Raw genomic sequence first — 15,043 nt, forward strand, 5'->3', positions numbered from 1 at the left:
TAGTGTTGTTCCGATACTGTTTTTTGGCCCCCGATACTGATTTTGATACCCAGTTTTGCAGTATAGGCCGATACTGTACCAATACCGAGGTTGTTTTTTTCCTCAACATGAAAAAGCTGCTCTGCCATTGATTCAGAGCATTCAAGAGCCAACAGGATATCTTGGCTCGGCATGCAGTGTGCACGTCACACATCAGTGAATATCGTGCACAAGCAAGACACAAGACGCTGGTTCCAAAGTCCTATATTGGTGCTGGAAATAATGGTATTGGCATGTTAATTGTTGGTACTCGCCGATGCAGATAGCACTGTTTTAATGCAGTGGGCCCTCTTGGTATTGGAACACTAATAATCATACTAAACCATTGAAACACTATAATATGGAACTATCCCACAAATGCTTCCTGGGACAACATATTCATTGGTTTCTGCCTATTCGGTATTTTAAGGTTATGTTTTAGTTTTTTTCATACACACACCCGTTGCTATGGGCAGGCCATAGGGGGCTGTGCCCGCCCTCAAAGATGATTGTGCTTCCCTCATTTGAAGCACAAATCTCTTCTTCTTTTTTTTTATTATTATTATTATAAGTTATCATAGGAGCTAATGTGTTTTTAAGTACTAATGTTGACTTGTTTATCACTAAAATATTAAAAACATAAAAAAATAGTGGTTATTTTGTGCGTCTTTTTCTGACATAAGAAGAAGGTCTAATGCAGGTATGTATGTCCAAAATCCGGGCCACGGGCTAAATGCGGCCGGTGTTCAAATTTCCACTAGCCCGCAGCCTTTGGCATAAAATTTATCATGTGTGGCTCGTTTACCACAGTAGATAATACACGGAAACAAAACAAAATATTACTGTATATATTTAACTAGAAGATGGCAGCAGATCCGTGGGTGCGCGCGGGAATACGCACACCACTCTCAGTAGTTTTAGGCCTCAGAGAGAAATTCCGAATGAACCCCTTTCTAAATGACCCTTGCCTGACCCTTTCAAAACCATTTCTGAAATGGAGACTGTAGTATAGAAAGACACAGAGGTCCGTCACTTCCAAGTGGAAATTGGCATATTTTTCACTGAAAAATAAAACAAATGTGTGTGCCTAATTTGCCAAAGAGACTGTAGCTGTTTTCAAGGAATCCAATAGCAAGAAGCATTACCAGACGAAACTGGGAATGAACACCATGAAGAATTAAAGCAACTGGAAGCTGAATGGTTGACCCCCTACACATTTACTCAGTCTTAACCACAGACTTCCCGTGCATTTGGGGGGTGTTATATAGGATCCTTTTCTCACCAACGTTAAAATTATTTCAGTAAAATCAATTGCCTCATGGTCTCAAAGAAAGTTTGAGGGCTGTACTAACATCCTCTCAATAAAATTGTTGGTGCAAACATGATCCTTCTTTCTAGTGGAATTTTGTTTCATTTTTTCCAAGAATAAACTTTAAGCTAGTGTTTCCAATAAAGATGACAATTCAAAGTCAAACTAACATCAATATCCCAAGCCATTCTGACGTTAATGCTGTTGAACATTGTAAATAATGATGGTGAAACTTTGTGGGTTTGAATGTCAAATTCGCAGTGGTTAAAAGAAGTGAAACAAGACTGGAGAAAACAATGGAGAAAGTCTTGCGAGGAAAAGAGCATAACTCATCAATATTTTTGTTGCATCGTCCAGAGGCGCCTTTGTTTTGTTTTTTAAAGTAAAAAGCACCACAATGTCACCTTTTTAGAATCTAACCTTTACTCGGATCCAGCATAAAAAACAATGCACAATTTTTTTTGTCAATAAGATATTTGTATCAGTTTTACATGCATGTCAAAAATGTAATTAGATAAACTTGTTGGACTGAAACACGGCACAGAGGAGGCTCTGGCTGACATCAATATTGAAATACATCTGCTCAAAATCGGGCATATGCAATTCAAGCCACAATCTTAATATAGACTGAACCGTGGCAACATGAACAGACCATCCTGGAAAACAGAGTTATTTTCCTGAAAAATTATGTGAATTATGTTATCAATCCCTTTCCCAACATTGATTTCCACTCTGACTCTCACTTTCACTCTCACTTTCACTCTCTCACTCACACTCTCACTCACACTCACACTCTCGCACTCAATCTCACTCTCTCACTCTCTCACTCTCTCACTTGCTCTCTCTCTGCAAAAGCAAAACTTGTCATGATTCTTCTTCATGAAGAATGTTGTGGTCTTTTTCGTCTTATGCACTCGTATCTTCAAGTTAGAAACCTTTTCCTCATCAAATTAAATGTGGGTAATTCATGAGTAGAAAGTGGATGTAGGGCAGCCAATTGTAATTCAAATGGTAGGTCCAAGGAGCATTCAAACCAAAAGCAAACTCTACCCAAAACCAAATACTCGTTAAAAAGTTAGGGATATCTGGTATATGCACAACCAACTTCCACTTTTATCAAAACAGGTGAAAGCATTTCCTTCTGGCACGAGTAAATGGTGGAAATTTCCATTCAAGATAAAAAACCCAGTTGTTTTCAGTAATTCACCTCACTGTTCCATTACTTGTGGAAGGAAGTGTATACATTTATATTTCAAAAGTATTTCTGTATATCTTATGCTGCCTATTCATTTTCTCAGGGTTGATCAGGGGTCATCGAATAAGATTATGGCAGGAAGATTAAATGGTGTGATGATATGGAATGCATTCAGTAATTATTGGAGCTTTTCTTACCAGTGTTATGGATTTAAAATATAATAATAATAATAATAATAATAATAATAATAATAATAATAATAATATTTATATTACAGTATTTTAGTAATTTTAGAATTTGTCTTCACATATGTATGTAACCTCTATGTAAGAAAAAGTATATTAATTTTAAATCAACACAAACAAGCACATTAATCACACAATCACACAAAGGCTGAGATGGGGAGACTCAAACAATGGCAAACCCACACTTTGGTCTCCGTCCATTGAATCCAGATCTGAAATCCCAGAGAAATTTAAATCCCTATGATGAGGTCAGATGAAAGAATGACTCAAAAGCAAGAATGTATCAATAGGACTTTGATGCAGTTTACTCTGAGAGTTTGATTTCAAAACAAAATTGCTAAACAGCCAACTCAGGATGGACTCTCCCCCATTTTAAACCATTCAGATGATTTGGAGTGAAGTTGACCACAAAATGTTTGCAGAATAAGACACCACCGGTTGTTGGCACTTGAGAGGTGGTGGGCTTTGCATCTACGTGAATGAAGGTTGGTGTAACAATAGCATTGTATTGAATAAACATTGTTCCCCGGACCTAGAATTCATGCCGGTGAGATACAGACCCTTCTTTCTGCCCAGTGAGCTAGCTGCCATTATCATCACTGCCGTCTACATACCACCGGATGCTAATGTAAGAACCGCTCTCTCTCTACTGCTTGATACTATAAACAATCACCTGTGTGCCTACCCAAGTGGCGCGTACATCATTGCAGGAGAATCAGGCGAATCTCAAAACTGTTTTACCAAAATTTCACCAGCACAAGAGGAGATAAAAACATTGGATCATGTGTACTCTAATATTAAGAGTGCATACAAAGCCATACCCGTCTCCCACCTGGGACAGTCTGATCACATCTTACTGTTCCTGACTCCAGCATACACCCCTCTCAGCCGACAAACAAAGCCCAAAAAACAGACTATTTTCACCTGGCCTGACGACGCCCTCCCCCGACTCCAGGACTGCTTTGAACACACAAAGTGGGAGACTTTCCACCATGAAGACCTGGCCACATTCACAGACACAGTACTGTCTTACATCAAGAACTGCATGGGTATGGTCACGGTGGAGAAGACCATCCAAGTGTACCCAAACCAGAAACCGTGGATGACCAGCCAAGTTCGCTCATTTCTCCGGGCCCGCGATGCAGCCTTCAGATCAGGCGACAGAGCACTCTACAGCACAGCTTGTGCCAACCTGAGGAGAGGCATCAAGGCCGCCAAAACAGCCTACAAGGAGAAGATAGACAACAACCCCCAACATATGTGGCAGAGCATTCAGTCCCTCACTACAAGGGCTGTGCTGCGACTCCTGGTCACTCAGACGTGGTACTGGCAGAGGAGCTAAACAGTTTTTTTTTGCCCGCTTTGAGTCCCAAGCTCAGAACTCAGTCACACCACCCCAACCTCCATTATAACCCACACCAACCTCTGACACCACTCCACTTATGGCAAATTTCCACTGGAGCCCAGCACTGCACTGCTCGGCTCGCTGGCTGGTCAGCTCAGCCCAACCCACGCATGCACTGCGTTTCCACCTCCAATGTGCATGAAAAATTGGTGCTGAGACACATCAAAGCTTGTCTCCCCTCTACTCTCGACCCACATCAACTTGCATACCGGCCAAATAGATCCACTGAGGATGCAATAACCACCGCCCTCTACGCTACACTGAGCCATCTCTAGAAAAGGGGGAGCTATGTCAGAATGCTTTTCATCGACTACAGCTCAGCCTTTAATACAATAATACCAGACATTCTTATCCCCAAATTGGCCAACCTGGGGCTCCCATTCTCCACCTGCTCCTGGATTAAGGACTTTTTGGTCAACCGACCCCAGCACGTGAAGCTGGGTACCCGCATTTCATCCACCCGCATGCTTAGATTGTTGGCCCTGCCCGTTAGCGGTATCTGTTTACGAATACCTCTCTAAACCTTGATAAATGTAGTATTAGCTGAAGTGACTCAGTAAAAAATCTTGGCGATATAGTCGACCCAACTCTCTCTTTTCAAATACATATTAAAAATATTACTAGAACTGCTTTTTTCCCCTTTGTAATTTTGCTCAAATTCGTCCTATTTTGAACGATGGCGATGCAATCTCGCCTAGACTACTGTAACGTATTACTCTGTTAAAAGTCTGCAGTTAGTACAAAATGCTGCAGCTAGACTTTTGACGTGGACGAGAAAGTTCGATCATAGTACCCCGATACTAGCCAACTTGCATTGGCTTCCGGTTCACTTGAGATGCGATTTCATGGTTCTGTTACTTACATATAAAATATTACACGCCTTCCTATCTTGTTGATTTAATAGTACCTTATGTTCAGACACGAAACCTTCATTCGCAACACGCTGGTCTTTTAGTGATTCCAAGAGCCAAAAAGAAGTCCGCAGGTTCTAGAGCGTTTTCGATTCGGGCTCCAGTGCTCTGGAATGCCTTACCCTCTTAAGTCAGAGACGCTACCTCTGTAGAAAAGTTTAAATTGCGTCTTAAGACTCATTTTTATACTCTTGCATTTGGGTGAATTATGCGTACCTGGTGACTCCCGCTGCTTTATTTTCCTCCCTTCTCCATGGCTTGGAGAGAGAGTTAGGTGTTAAAGATTGATTCAGATTACGGGTTCTGTGCTGGTTGACCGGGATGAGATCCAGGGCGGACCACCAACTTGGAGTTGCTGCCATGGAGCTAGCTGCTCTGACCAACCGGGCTGGATTTGGATGAGGACCCACTTCCCTGACAACTTCTTCTTGCTATGCTTCAACTTCTTCAATGGACTTTCGCACTATTCTAGTTAATAATGTTTAGTATCACAAACTATGTAAAACGTTGCCCATTCGGCATCCATTATAGCCTGATCATCCTGGTTTCAAATTTTTCGCCAGATGTTTTGTTGTTGTTGAGTTTTTCCTTGCCTTCTTGTGGTTCGATTAAGGCAGGGAAAGACAAGTTCAGTCCTAGAGAGCCGCAGTCCTGCATGTTTTCAGTGTCTCCTGCCTCCAACCCAGGTGTTTCAAATCATCAGCTCATAATTACGTTCTGCAGGAGCCTCTCAGCTGTGTTCAAGGAGGGAGACATAAAAAACATGCAGGACTGCGGCTCTCTAGGACCGAAATTGCCTACCCTTGGATTAGGGGATGTCGTTGATATTTGTCAACTGTGGGCATCTTGAAGCTCTTAACAGCAGCCTCATGGTGTCATAATCCACTGTGAGTTTTCTCATGCTTTCTTGCCTATAGCGGCACCACAAATGGGCAGTATACAGAAATATACAATAGGTTCTAAAAAGTGAGATTTTAACAGATACTGAGCACATACTAAATTTACGACACAGCATATTCGCTTGGACGTACAGTTTACGACGCAGCCTGTAAATGTCCTTGTTGTCCGACAGGTCACTTGAAATAATATAACCCAGATATGTTATTTCCCTGCAAACACAGCGTTGCCAGCCAAATGAAAGTGTGGAAATGTTGAATGTCTGTCTTCTCTACTTGTGACTATCATGACCTTACTCTTTTCACCATTGTATTTTATATCAAAATCAGTGCCATACTGTGTGCATATTTTTAAAAGCTGCTGTAGGCCAGCACTATATGGGCAAAAAATAACCAGGTCATCCGCATACATTAGATGGTTAATCAATACATCATCGATCATACATCCTGTACCACTCGCATTTAAAATCACAGACAAGTTGTTCATATAAACATTAAAAAAGGAAAGGAGACAATATTCCACCCTGACGGACACCATTGGTGACGTGGAAGGGAACTGATGTTGCGTTGCCCCATCTCACTCTCATTGTCTGATGCGAGTACCAGTAAACTAAAATCCGGATTTAAAAAACAGGGATCCCATATTAAGAACATTTTAAAAATAATTTGTCATGGTTTACACGATCAAATGCTTTAGAAGCATCAATAAAACATATAAACATTATTGAGTTATGCCTATTGTATTTATCTAAAATTTCCTTTAGTGCAAAAAAAATCTGCTGTTTCCTTTTAAAACCAAATTGATTATCAGCAGACACGACATACCTCTCAATTCTACACAATAATGTTGTCTCTAGCACTTTAGATACACTGGCAAGGGCTATTGGCCTGTAGTTTGCCGAACTGTTCAGCTTCCCCGCCTTGTCTTTAATTATTGGTACTAGCACAACCGAAAGCATTGATTCAGGCAACTCCCCATGAACCAAAAAGACTAGACTCTTGGTGTTCCTCTTCTCTTTCCTCCTACAAACACACATTCCTCCTCTCCTTCTTCGACCAACAGTAGTACAGTTTCCACCGGCACCCTGTAAGTCAACAGCACCGATGGCAGTCGTTGTTAACCCGGGCCTCGACCGATCCGGTATGGAGGTAATATATTTTATTGCCATGTTTGATTTGGCCAAAGTTTTTACGTCGGACGCTCTTCCTGACACAACCCTCCGACTGTCATTGCTACCTCGATCACTTGCTGCTAACCATTTTATTCACTTTATTTTCAACTAGTGTACCTGTTTACTCCAAACCTGCCTGGGTACCTCCAGCATTGCACTTTTGCACATTGCAATATGTATAGTGGATACAGTAGTTTGGGGTGGTCGTGGGCACAGCGGGGGCTGTGGGCCGGTGAGGTGCCGTGTAGGCCTGCCATGTCCCATTCTGCTGCATTCGGCTTGGGACGCGGGGGGGGGGGGGGGGGGGGGGGTGCTCGGGGCTTCTGGGTTCGCTACCACGGCCTGGGGGGGCAGTGCTTGCCTTGTCGAGCCAAGGTCGATGGCGCCCCTCTTTGGTGGAGGTTCTCATGCATGCAAGATCCACCACACCAGCATCTACTGAAATTCAAACAGAATTTGCTTCTCCCACTGGTTGCTGAATCAGTGGAGGCGGGTGTTTGTGGATCTCGTTCTGCTTCATCTATCCTTTCTTCCTTCCTTCCTTTAGTCTTTCCTCTGGTCTCTTGAGGTCTCCCTAATCTTTTTGGACGTTTTGGGGGTTGGTGAAAGATTCTAGTTTTGTAAATTTGTGGGTGGTAGGTTGTGTCTGGTTGATGCTGGATTTCACTTTGTTTAATATTTCTTTCCTTTGATCCTTCCTCTGTTCTCCTGACAACTTCGCGACTCTTGCGGGACTCTGAAGTATCTGGTTAAAGTGAAGGGTTTAGGATTTTTAACAGTTTTCAGGTGAATTAAAGAGCACAAACTCGCACGCACTGCATGCACGCGCGCACACACACACACACACACACAAAAAAGAGCGATGATGATGACATGTTGACTCGGGAAGGCTGCTCTGAAAAAAGCACTGAAAAAAACTAATTCCTAAAAAGATGGTTTGAAAACAACATATATTTGAAAACAACATAACTGCAGTCACATGTTTTTTTTCCCTTCATGCCATCTTCATGACAAGTCTTAGACTTTATATGCAAACTGTAGATCAATAAAAAAAAAATTAAGTTACCCCAAATTAGATCTGTGAGGCTTCCTCACACAACCCCTATTCTCATTTTCTTTGTATGTTCGAATAGTTGCAGAATATGCACACAACTCATACAAACTACACTGAAGACAGTCAGTGGGCTGGCTGATTTAGTGTTGCCAGGGGAATAAGGGATTCAGGGATTCTGTGCTCCAGATGTTTCACAAGCAAAAAGGGGACTTCCTGGTTCCTAAAGGACTGGAAGTGCACATGAGGCTTTTGCGTGTACTAGCATACATGTTACTGAGGTTCTCAGAGGCCTGTGCTTGTCAGCTGTAACTCTATCAGCATGTGCGTGATATCAGAAGAGACCTTTTTCAGACCCTTCCTTCCTAGCAGGTCAAGACATTTTATTAAAACTTGCCCACAGAAACGTGCTAACCAGCCGCCTGATTTAAATTAGATATTTTTGTATTTATTTTAGATTTATGTGATTTAAATTAGATTAGATTTTTTGATTTTTTTTTTTACAAATTACAAAACAATTACACACATGATGAAATTGGGGATTAGAAAGCAATAGTGTGTCTCTTTGGCGACCAGAGTGTAGCAACATGACAGGAAATTGGCAGGCCTCAATAAATGTGTGAGGCATGTTAATACCCATGTGCCGGTATTTGAAAAATAAATATGGAAATTCAGCTATTTTATTTATTTTTATGATGACACCATTGAAAAATAATTGTAAAGCACTGACCACATAACAAAATGGAAAATAATTTAATGTAATTATTATTATTATTATTATTATTATTATTATTATTATTATTATTATTATTATCATTATTATTATTAATATTATTATTATACTCTTCACAGGCAGAAGAGGGTACAGGGAGGCTCTGCCGTCACTGCCTGCCCTTCATGATTACGAGCCAAAAAATACAAACATTTTGTTCTTCCCCCTTGTTGCTGTTGCTGTTATTGTTGTTTTACATCCATGCCTCCTTGACGTCAAGCTTGTGAAATATACGCATACTCAAGTAGGTCAGTGTGGCCTGGAAAATTTATGAATAAATTGGTAAAATGTTACACTGTATTGCATATGTTGGCATAGACAGTCTTTCAGGTTCAAGATCACAGTGACACAGCACAAATAAAACAGCGGATTAGTCTCCACACAGTCATTTGAAGTGTCATGTCATCTGAGCTCATCTATAAACTCTCTAATCCAGATGGAATAACATGAAGTTTCGAGTGGTGCTATTTCTATTTTACACTGTGTTTCTCAGTTCTGGGAACAAACGCAAAATATACAGGACTAGATTATACACCAGTCGCCTTTAAAACAGCACTATTCAATGATCAGGACAATTGTGCAATTGCTGTTCAGTTCCATGAAACTTGTACGTTTTTATTTGGTCTAATAAAAGTACACCAAGTCACTCTTCTGCTCCAGTGTTCACTTCCTGCTCCTGTGTGCTATAGTTACCGATATTCTTTACATTCTCTTGGATTCTGTTTTGTAATAGACACATGTCCACAATCTCACCTTTGTCTCCATCTTGTAAGGTACCCAAGAAATCTTGGTCCTCAATCCATTTTTGAAGGAAAGAGTGTTATAAAGGTCAGAATTTCAAATATATGCATGGTTTTACACGTTTCAATGTTGCAGTTATCTCAGCATTGATTGACTGCATGTGTTGACAGATTATGGAACATTGACTTTTTAATTGCTTGTACAAAGATTTTTGGGTCTCAAAGCCCACCCATCAGGTGTAACATTTAACAGCCAAGTATATCTTATACCTGCCGATTGCTGAAAATGTGAAGCAGGGGGTGTAATAGTCATGCTGTCTCTAGTAGAATGTGTCAGTTGTTCATTTTTATGCTGTTTAATTTTCGATTGCTATTTGGCTGTTTTGTGGCATTTTTTTAAGTTACATTGCATGCATGTTTAATTGCACTATTGGAACAGCTGCACCTAATTGAGTTTCTGGAAACACCTGGACTGAATGACTGTCAACCAATCAAGTGTTTCAAGCGGGCCAGAGTGGCCAATTGCAATTGAGGGAGGCACCCCTCCCTTTCCTTTAAGTAGCCAAAGCTGCCCTGGGGCAGGCTAACAAAAGAGTGGCTGCCAGTGTGCGTCTATGGCCCCTCTAACCACCACCAAACATTTGCACCTTCCATACATCAGTGTGAAGGCAATGTGTGTGAAATGACTTGCCCAAGGGCGCAACGACAAATGACCTGGGGAGAGCAGGGATCAAACAGCCGACCTTCTGATGTCCGAACGACCATCTCTACACGTGAGCCACGGCCGCCACACTTCCAATTTCACATTTGTGTTCTCATTCACATCCACATCTAATCGGTCGGTAGCAGGACAGGACTTATGTGGCAGCACGGACTAATATATGAATGGACCGTCCGTCAGGAGAAGTGATGCCACCAGAAGTGCCTTAGTGGCCTTCTTACGTTGCCACTTCCTCTGTGCTCATAGCTTGAATACATTGACTTTTTTTTTTTAATTCCTTATCCAGCGCTGTTTTCGCCTCTAATCAACAGCAAAATGCCTCAAATAGAGTTTTCCAACAAGACAATCATCCCAAACACACATTAAAAGTAGTTATGGAATAGATAAAGCAGCTTCTGGAGACTTCAACCTTGATTGAACATTTGCTGTCTATAGAGTAAATTTCGTAGAGTATATTATACTTAAAATAAAAATAAAAAGACTAAATTCAGTCCCACTCTGAACAGAGTAAACTTTTACATTTGGAAGAGAGTAAAATACTATACCCCAAAAAAACAACAACAACAATAAAACACTCAAGGGTTGAGGAACGATCCCACAACCATCACCCTGGAAGACAGCCGCTCTACCACTTGAGCTATGCTAGACTTATTGTTAGCTAGTATATTGCTGGTGTGTCCCAAAGTAGACCACAAATGGAGGTGACACCTGCGATATATTGACACAGTGTAAGAGTGGTATGGGTTAGTGGTTCTTCCAATCTGAAGGTGCTGTGTTGAGTTATATATATAGATATATATATATATATATATATATATATATATATATATATATATATATATATATATATATATATATATATATATATATATATATATATATATATATATATATACATACATACATACATACACACACATAGTGCAGCTCAAAAGTTTGTGAACCTCTTGAGCAATTTGGACTTTCCAATTATTAACGTTAAACGTGATTTTGTTGTTCTATCTGAATCATTACATTTTATATGAAATAACAGGTGTAGGTTTCAATTCAATGCATTGATCTTTTTTTCTTCAACAATTGTGTGGTCAAAGCTTTTGGTTTTGACTACACAAGAGTTTTTGGTCAATTCATATAGGTGTAAAAGTAAGTGAACCCTGAGCTGCATTGGTTAAAAAAAGCAATCAAGTAGCTAAACTAACCACTGAAATGGACCAATGAAATGAGAGGTTTAGCAAAGAAATTGTGCATCACTGACTGAAACAGAGACAAAACCACATCACTTTAGTCTTACCCAGGTGAACCCATAAAGGTCAGTCATGCTGAGAGGAAGAGAAATCTCAGGGGGAAAAAATGGAGCGTCATCATTCCACTGTGAAGCAGATCATCTGCAACTAGAGAACACTGAAAATTACTACAATCCAGCATAGAAGTGGACGACCTTCTAAAATATCAGCAAGAACCACAAGAAAAATGATAATTCAGGTGAAAGCCAACCTGTGCATCACATCGAGGGATTTGCAGACCTCTTTTGCTGCATCTGGGACAGATGTGCATGCTTCAACAATCAGAAGAAAAGTCAATCGACAAGACTTTCATGGAAGGCTTGCTAGATAGAAGCCTCTGCTTACCAGGGGTGGTCAAACTCGGTCCTTGAGTCCTGCAGGTTTTGATGTTTCACAAGACAACAACAACAACACAAGATGATTCCAATCAACAGGATTATTATAAGGCTTATATATAGCTTGCTGATGAGCTAATCAAATATCAGCTGTGTTGGAGAAGGGAAACTTCCAAAAACTGTAGGACTCCAGCCCTCGAGGACCGAGTTTGACCACCCCCGTCTTAGACCCATTAAGTGATGCTGCCGGTCATCTAAACATCCTCGATGTTATGTTTTATGAAAGTGGCTGTGTATAACATCAGTCAAACAGCTGTGAGTTTAATCTCAGGGACTCTTGAAGCCCACCCAAAGAGAGAAATGAAACAAATGGCGAGCAGTTTACATCTGTTGCTTGCTTTTTATTATGCTGTCCTTACAACTTTGACCTAATCTTATCTCACAAGCTTTTCAGCCCTGAGACTTTTTTCTTTTCTTTTCACACACCACTGTTTGATAGGCTCCAACCTCTGTCTCATAATTATGGATTATCTTAAACCTTAACCGATATGTGTTTTAAGCAAATTGACATGGCATCATTAAATACAAGTACAGATGCAAATAACTGTCTGAGTGTCATGACATCTGCTGGTGTTAGGGCTGAACCCGGAAAAGCATTTAGGCACTCCAACCCCCGCCCCAAACACAAACTTTCTTCACATACATGTACATGTATATGGAGACTCACACAACATGCACGTTCACACACAATTCAGAGAAGACTGGTCTTCAGAGAGCAAGTTTAGATGTGACTATTGACCCACAACAGTTGATGTGTGGGGAATAAGCGAAGTGCGCATTAAGTTTGCGCATGCGTGAAAATACCAAACAAAGTTGTCATTTGAATGGAGCTTTGAAAGTGTTTGCATAACTGCACACCTTAAAGCTAGAAAACATTGTTTAAACTACTTTCAGCCTTAAGTGACAAAACGACAGGTGCACTTGATGCCAATTTTAACTGACCTAATAAAGTTTATCGGCAAAAAAAACACCATTGCAAAGCTGAAGAAGACGAAAGTGTACGCTTGTAAACCTCGATTCACTGTTCCCAATTTCCAGATAAAAGAGAAAAGAAAGATCCAAACAGACGTACAATTGGCTAAAATAGTTTTTTTTTTTAACACATTTTGTCAATATCCTGAAAGAGAGAGGACGGAAGCATCACGAAGCTTGCTAGCGGACGTACGTAATGGAGTGTAATTTAAGAACCTGCTTCAACCTTCAGTTCCTAGCAGTCTCTTGTTCACGTCGCGGTGTTGTGTCCTCGGTCCAACTCTCGGTTAAGTGAACACATTCAGTCAAATAAGCACTTAAATAGGCTTAACTGTCGTGCCCCGGCAGAGGGCAGTCAGTAAGAACATGCTATGCATGTCTGAAATGGATTCAATAAAAAAACGTTTCAACTGTTAGACTCCATATGTTTTCAATGACAAGTTGGTAGCAGGCTACCAGCCGGTCTACCCATAATGCACCGCGCTTCCGTGATGCGCACTTCGCTTATTGTGTGTAGTAAAGAGCTGCATCAAATGTCAACTTGTTGAAAGACGAATGACTCAAAAGTATACTGTGTATTCATCAGTTAGATATTTGTATGTAATTCATCAATGTTGTATGTGACTGATCCTGAGCCACTTTCTATGTAAAATGAATTCAGAACACCCTGTGATGAGGGTGATAATGAGTACAGAAAATGGTACAATCACCCTTTAGTGCTTTATCGCGAGGGAGAGCAGTACTAGACAAGACACAAGCATGAAGTTGAACAACCAAAGTTTTTTTATTGGCTGATCACAAACTGGCTCAACCAAATAAAAAAGTCACAAATAAAACAACGCATGCAATTGTCTCTTAAAATGAGTAGGGGGTAATTGTTAATCGGCAAAACAAGTAATCCCGTTGGTCCTCAGTTCCACAGCTCCCTCTTGGAATCCACTGTCTCTGTCCTGTGTAAGAATATCACCACCGGCGTCCTGACTCAGCCTATTACTGTCCACGTTGTCCAGCCTCCAATACACGAACGCCATGCCCTCTTGGGATCCTCTGCTACCGTCCTGGGCAGTGGTTGCGCCACGAGCGTCTCGACTCAGCAGCTCTGGGGCAGAAGCTCCAGCTTCGCCACCCGCGTTGGGTCAGGTGTCAGAGGTCAGCAATGGCCTCCACAACTCTCAGCAAGTCCAGTGCCTCCGGCAGCAACCAACAACTATCTCTCCTACCTACTGTCCTTTTAAGTAGCTTACCGCCACAACAGTGTGAATGTGTGAGTGCATGAATAATGTATCCATTCCATTGTAAAGCGTCTTTGAGTGTCTAGAAAAGCGCTATATAAATCCGATGCATTATTATTATTATTAAATACGAAGGAATTGAATGGTTAAATTCCGGCCTAAATGGTTTAATGTATGAACTGCTATGACAAGTTTGTGATTGACATACACATGGCAAAATATGGGACACCGGGACGGAACCTGCGTAATAGTGTGACAAAACAAAGAGTTTGGCGAAATCCGTTGGGACCCGGGACCCAAGGCTCAAAATCAGGACTTTCCCGGCCAAAACGGGACGTTTGGTCACCCTAGTTTAACCAAAGATCTTTAAATTCCCTGTTTAGAAATGGCTCCAAAAGACTTTGCCAACTTGTGTAAATCTATAATTATTATTCTGTCAGATGTGTCCTGAGTTCATTGGACTTCTTTTGTATCAGTCAACACAATGAATGATGACAAACCAAGTTTTATTCTATTTTAAGTTAGACGGCTTGGCTTTGCCAACTTGAAAGATAGTCTACAACAGCGGTGTCAAACTCATATTAGCTCAGGGTCTACATGGAGGAAAATATATATAAGATCATCTCGCGGGCCGGAATTAACCCCTTTGCCGGCCTGATCTGGCCCATGGGCCGTACGTTTGACACCTCTGGTCTACAACTTACATTAGCACTTATTTAAATAATA

The sequence above is a fragment of the Leptonotus elevatus genome, chromosome 6 (genome assembly GCF_054856555.1).
Source record: "Leptonotus elevatus isolate MCC_2025b chromosome 6, RoL_Lele_1.0, whole genome shotgun sequence".
In the NCBI taxonomy this organism is placed as follows: domain Eukaryota; kingdom Metazoa; phylum Chordata; class Actinopteri; order Syngnathiformes; family Syngnathidae; genus Leptonotus; species Leptonotus elevatus.